General features: G+C 38.8%; 1 pseudogene; it reads right to left on the bottom strand.

Annotated features, from left to right (window-relative positions):
- Positions 1–2,783: 2,783 nt before the first annotated feature.
- On the bottom strand, positions 2,784–5,538 carry LOC120228524 (annotated as a pseudogene).
- Positions 5,539–5,933: the final 395 nt, after the last annotated feature.

Raw genomic sequence — 5,933 nt, 5'->3', positions numbered from 1 at the left:
CTTGTTCAAATAAATGGTTTATTGAAAGTAAAAATGTTTGTGCACATAAACATAGTATAACATGGTGAGAGCAAGAGGACCATCTATTAATTTATGTTGCTGTGCTTCATTATTGTTTCATGATGCTTAAGTGTACATGCGTGTGTTGCACACAAACTCAAATGGAGAACTCTGTAGGAATGCATCTTAGATATATAATGCCTTGAACTTGCATATGTAGAAGGGCTTTGCACTGGCTTTTCCTGTTAAAGTTTCCCCTTTTAAGTCTATAATTAATATTCCTAACTTTCAATCCACTTATAATCTCTATCCTGCCACGTTTTGCATTCTTTAATGCAGACTCATTTTGCATCAGTCCTATTTTCACAGTGGGACATGACATTTATTGGTTTGGAAACATCTACTAAATTGGAATGCAATTCTACATTCCAGTATGCCTACAACAGCAGGATGACATGAATCTGAATAAATAAGAAATTACAAAGGTCAGTTACAATAAAAGTCAGAGTTGGCAAATAAAAATACAACAATTCCCAGAAATAAAAAAATAAGAACGCAATAACATTCAACACAAAAGAATGGAGCAGGAAATGTATTTATAAAGTAGCAGTTTTGACAAGAAGGAATTAGAAATAAAAATCTGCCGTAAGTTTTTCTATTTCCTCATGAAGACTAAATGAATGCCTGAGGAGGAATCTAGCTATGTTGTCAAATTAACAAGATGATGGTTGGGGAGAAATAGATTTTTGTTGTCAGAAACAGTTATAATTCACTGTCTATGATGCTTAATAAATATCAGAGTTGAGGGGATTCTGGGTGGCTTAGTCCTTTGAGTATTTGACTTTTGATTCAGGCTCAGGTCATAATCTCAGGGCTTGGGAGATTGAACCTGGCTTTGGGCTCTGCTTTGACAGCTTGGAGCCTACTTGGGATTCTGTTTCTGCCTCTCTCTGCCCCTCTCCTGCTCAAAGGGCTGCTCCTCTCTCAAAATTAATAAATAAACTTTAAAATAAATAAAATGAATACATAAATATCAAAGTTGATTAATGCTAGATAATTTTTAAATTTAGCAGCTAAGACAAAGCACAAATATGAGATAATCTGGAAAAATTACAAAAAATCAAGATAGACTAAGAAATGAAAAAATAAGTGAATTTCAAACATAGCTCTATACCATAATGTGGAAAAATTAAATCTAAAAAATTATGGGCATCAAAAAGGACATGCAGAGAGAGTACATAACACAAGTACAGAGAATTAAATAAGAGATTTAAGAGAAAGCCAATATACCTTTGTCCACAAGAGAAGCAAAATTAGAAAAAGGAAAGAAACAGCTGAGGTCAGGGACAGAGATCTTGGGTGGAGGTAACTTCCACTTAGAAGGCAAAATGGTAATGTAAAGAAAATAGTGAACATTGTCAGAATTAACATTTTAATTTACCAATGAGCACCATGTCACTAAATTTAGTGGCTAGTTTTCCAAGCTCACTTCACTTAACCCATCATAGGTTTTAACCAAGCTGATCATTCTTCCTTGATGCACTTTCCTCACTTGGATTTTAAGAATACCCACCATACATGACTTCTCTCCTAGCTCTCTGGTTGCTCCTTCCCAGGCAACTTTGCTGATGCTCTTTTTTATTCTGACCTCTTAATGGTTAAGACCAAGCTTAGTCCTTGGTCCACACACTCTAGCTCTTGGTTTCCTTCAGGTTAGTGGCTTTCAGACCTTCTGCATGCTGATAACCTCCAGCCTAGACCTTTCACATGAACCCCAAACTCATATATCCAATGATTCACTTGTGTTCATCCTAGATATACTTAATGTCCAAAGCCAAACTCCAGATCTTCCTCCTCTAACTTCCTTCATGTAGTTTCCCTCAATTCCCCAAAGAATTGTGGGACATTTCATTCTTGGAAGTGCCTGGGCCAAGCTTTTTGGAGTCATTGTTGGTCCTCCTTTCTGGAACATACCCTGTTTAAATCCACTGAGAAGTCCTTTTGTTCTAACTTCAAACTATATTCAGAATTTGGCCAATTTTAAGCTCTTCTCCACCATTTCCACCCCGATCTGAACCACCATCAGCTGTCACAGAATTACTGAAATAGTCTTTTAATGGGTCACTCTGGGTTTATCTTCATCTTCATAGTCTGTCCTATATACACCAGTAAATTCATCAGAAACCTACATCGGGGTGGATTGTTTCTCTGCTCGGAATTCTGCAACGGCTCTTCACTGTACTCAGTGAAGCTAAAGCTCATGCAAACATTTGCCAGGCTCTATTTGACCTAGACTGCTCCCCCATGACCCTTCCAACCTAATTTCCACAGCTCTTCCCTGCTGCCGTTACCTCAGAAAGCCACAGTTATCCATCCCCTTGCTTTTCCCTGAACACATGAAGTGTGGTCTTCCCTTGAGGCCTTTGCTCTGGATGTTGTCTCTGTCTGGAATACTCTGCCCTTGGCCACCATTTTCAACTCCTCAAATCTTGCTCAAATTTCACCTTGATGAGGCTTACCTTGACCACTCCTTTGAATATTTCAAGTTGACAACAGCCCATAATACTGTCATTCAAAGTTTCAAATAACCTTACTTTGGTCTGCTTTTTATTTTGTTCCGTAGTATTTATAGCTTTCTAACATGCCACAGAATCATTTATTATATCTATCATTTATTGGTTGTATCTTTCTGCTGAGACATAAGAGAGTAAGGGTTTGGATTTTATTTTAAGCCTACAGGAAGTCAATTTATTTATAGAAAACAGTAATTTGAGGAGTCTTGCTCACAGAAAGTGACCACAGTGAACCTTTCCCCCTACCTTTCTGCTGGTACTATTGGAGGGCTTGGGAGTGACATCCTCAATCCTCCTTGATCTTCATCCCTGAATAAGCAAGGGCTCTGAGGGCTGACTATGATCCAGACCCAGGGGTTTTGATTTTCTTTCCTCCTGTGGACCAGAGTTTGATGTGGAGGGCAGTGAAACCCAGCTTCTTGAACCTCTGTTTCATATCCTGGTGGCCAACATGGCAGCATATGGAGAAGACTCATCTTTGCCAGCCTTCACCTTCATCCTACCAGTCACATGGGCAAATGGCTTCCTTGCCAGAAAGGTGGGTGGTGCCACAGATGAAAGTGTCATTGAAAGATACAAAGGTATGGCAGACACTAAATACTTTTTCTCCTTCAGCCACCTGATGTCTGAGGCTGCTCTTTCTTCTTTTCCTTCCTCTTGCAAGGTGCTATTTCTCTGCATCTTCTCAGACTCCATCACCAGGAAGAGTGAGAGTAGAGGATTTTGACTGTATTGTTCCCTAACACACCCAAAGCCCACTAGATTGAGTTACTAGCTGAGTCAAATGAGCTCATCTTCATAAAATGAACTTTCACGGTTATATCTATGTACATATATTTTTAATACCATTGGGAATACCTCAAAATATCCTCCAAATAACATACGTATTCAATATGGGTTAAAGGCTCATCACTGTCATTATTTAAGATTCATTCAGTGCTAGATTCCAAATAAGAGATCAACAACTTATATATGCCATTACATTTGCAATAATATATTAAACATATAGTATTCAAAACTCTGTGTTGTGAGAAATACAATAACATAAAAACATCATCTCTAGAAATTTACTACTCAGAAGGGAAGAATAACATAATTTTCATATTTATTTGACCACTGAATTTCTTCCCAGCTATAATCCTCCATTGTAAAACCAAATAAAACAGTATCTTTTTTCAGGAGCTTAGACAAAAACATTTCTTCTCCCTATCTTTTCTAAGACTCTTTAGAAGTGTAGTAAATGAAATGTCTGGTTATCTGGTTAACTCTTCCCTGGATGTTAATGGGATTACAAATTCATTTAAATTTGGCTTTTTAAAGAGCTCCCTGGAGGCTAAGCCAGCGTGCTGAGCTCAACTAATAGACTTTGAACATCACAATCTAGGTACACATTTTTTTAAATGCCACAGGGACCTTAAAATGGTTTAAAGTAGATGAAATATTGTCATTATGTTCTTATGTGATGTTCTGTAGTGCTGGGATATTTTTAAAATGTTTGAGTGATATTTTAAACAAAGTAATAAAATACACAATCTGTCTCTGGTTGGTACAACTCAAACTATATCTATGGAAATGGAACTCAGTGACCATGGATGTTAATCCATCTGCAATTTCACAAAGAGGTACAAAATGAAAATTTCAATTCCAACTACATTTTTTTGCAAATGCAATCTCAGATCTAAGCTAGTGGGTTACTTGATGTATTTGATATGCAAGAATAATGTTTTCTCCCTAAGGTGTAGATATTAATGTCCTATTCTTTTCAATCTCTTAAAAACTAGGGGGCTGACCTTACTCTTAATGGGTAGACAGCTAAGAATGATGTAATTCTGACTCTTGGTTGAGGATTTATGTAATACTTCAATGCTCACACTTGTACTGTGAGGTTTGATTTACACAGCAAGATACCTGCCCCATTACTATACCTCCTCACCACTACCTATCAAAGGGACTGGCTTTATTTTGTCATGCTGTTTCAAGATCAAATATCCATTTCTTCCTAAAGTTGCTTTTATTTTTTTTTTTAATATTTTTATTTATTTCTAGGAGAGAGAGAGAGACAGCGTGAGCAGGGGAGGGTCAGAGAGAGGGAGACACAGACTCTGAAATAGGTTCCAGGCTCTGAGCTGGCAGTCAGCACAGAGCCCGACGTGGGGCTCGAACCCACGAACCGTGAGATCATGACCTAAGTGAAAGTCGGATGCTTAACCAACTAAGCCACCCAGGCGCCCCGAAAGTTGCTTTTATTTTTTTAATTATTTTTTAATGTTTATTTTTGAGAGAGAGAGAGACAGCATGAGAGGAAGAGGGGCAGAGAGAGAGGGAGACAAAGAATCTGAAGCAGGCTCTAGGCTCTGAGCTATCAGCACAGAGCAGGATGTGGGGCTCAAACTCATGAGCTGTGAAATCATGGCCTGAGCCAAAGTCAGACACACAACCAACTGAACCACCTAGGTACCCCCTAAAGTTACTTTTAGAATGGACATTTCTGACAGCATTTTCTCATACTACTAGTTGATAGCAGATACCTAGGAAAAAGAGAGTTCTAATTGAGAAGAGAATAGAGAGGAGAAGTCATTATATAAAGTGGTGTAAGGTACTAGTGACCTACGTATATGCCCATGACTATATCCATGCCTATAATCATGCCTATGCCTATACCCATGTCTATGCCTGTACTCATGTGTATGTCTGTGCATATGCCCGTGTCCATGCTTATGCCTATATCAATGCCTATGTCTGTGCCTATACACACTTATATGCCCATGCCCATGCCTATGCCTATATCCATGCCTGTAGCCTTGCCTTTTGCCTATTCTCATGCCTATCCCTATGCCCATGCCTGTGGATATTCCCACACCCACACTCTGCCTATACCCATGCCTATGTCTATATGCATGCTTATGCCCATTCCAATGCCCATGCCTATAGCTGTGGCTATAGCTATACCTGTACCGATGTCCATGCCCATACCTATACACAGGACTATGACTATATACCTATTCCTATACCTGTCTGCTTCTATATCTTCATCTGTATCTATATTTGAATGAAAGCCAATTAAAAAATGTGAACATTTTGGGGTGCCTGGGTGGCTCAGTCTGTTGAGCTCAGTCTGATTTTGGCTCAGGTCATGATCTCATGGTTCATGTATTTGAGCCCCCTGTCAGGCTTTGCGCTGACAGCTCAGAGCCTGGAGCCTGCTTTGGATTCTGTCTCCTTCTCTCTCTGTCCCTCCCCTGCTCACATTCTGTCTCTGCCTCTCAAAAATGAATAAGAGTTAAAATTTTTTTTTTTTAAATGTGAACGTTTTTTATGGGCCACATTTTTTCCCATTCGAGAGAAAAATAGTTATACTGA

Source organism: Hyaena hyaena, unplaced genomic scaffold (assembly GCF_003009895.1).
Source record: "Hyaena hyaena isolate Hyena2069 unplaced genomic scaffold, ASM300989v1 scaffold_24, whole genome shotgun sequence".
In the NCBI taxonomy this organism is placed as follows: Eukaryota; Metazoa; Chordata; class Mammalia; order Carnivora; family Hyaenidae; genus Hyaena; species Hyaena hyaena.
The sequence above is the reverse complement of the archived record's forward strand: the minus strand, read 5'-3'. Positions and strand labels throughout refer to the sequence as shown.